We start from the raw sequence: 641 nt of genomic DNA, 5'->3' as shown, positions 1-641 counted from the left end.
ATTAAATATGAAAATTGTAACCATAATTACACTAATTATAATAATAGATTTGATTCCAACCAATTGATCTATTACTTCGGTAATTGATTTGCTTGCAGAAGAAAAAACAATAGATTTAAAATTAATAAGAATATAAAGATATAGAGATTCCAACCAATTGCCTATATTTGCGTATGATTTATGCATAATAAGCTTCAAATTGAACATTGAAAAAGATAGAGAGATTTTTTTTTAATCTTTTACCGACACAAACTTAAACAAAACGAAGAGTTAAATCACTTCCCGGAAAAAAACGGTTACAACATGGGCTTTTTAACATATTAATGTTATGGACATTTAATAATTATCTTGACGAAAAACAAAGACTATAAATAATTTATTATTAATAAAATTATGAAATTATTTACAATTTGATCACTAATTCATAGCACTTTTTTATATGTTAAATTTTTCATAGAAGTTTAAAAATCATTTTATTTTCTTTAAACATGTATAACTAATTTATAATCTTTTATGTCATACTAAGTCATAATATAATATTTCTTCATATTTTACATTAATAACCATTGTTTTTATATATCGTCTACAATTCTCTAATTACGTCTATTTGTTCAATTTTTTATATGATATCGAATATTCAT

Source organism: Brassica oleracea, chromosome C7, assembly GCF_000695525.1.
Source record: "Brassica oleracea var. oleracea cultivar TO1000 chromosome C7, BOL, whole genome shotgun sequence".
Classification (NCBI taxonomy): Eukaryota; Viridiplantae; Streptophyta; class Magnoliopsida; order Brassicales; family Brassicaceae; genus Brassica; species Brassica oleracea.
This window is presented reverse-complemented; position numbering follows the sequence as displayed.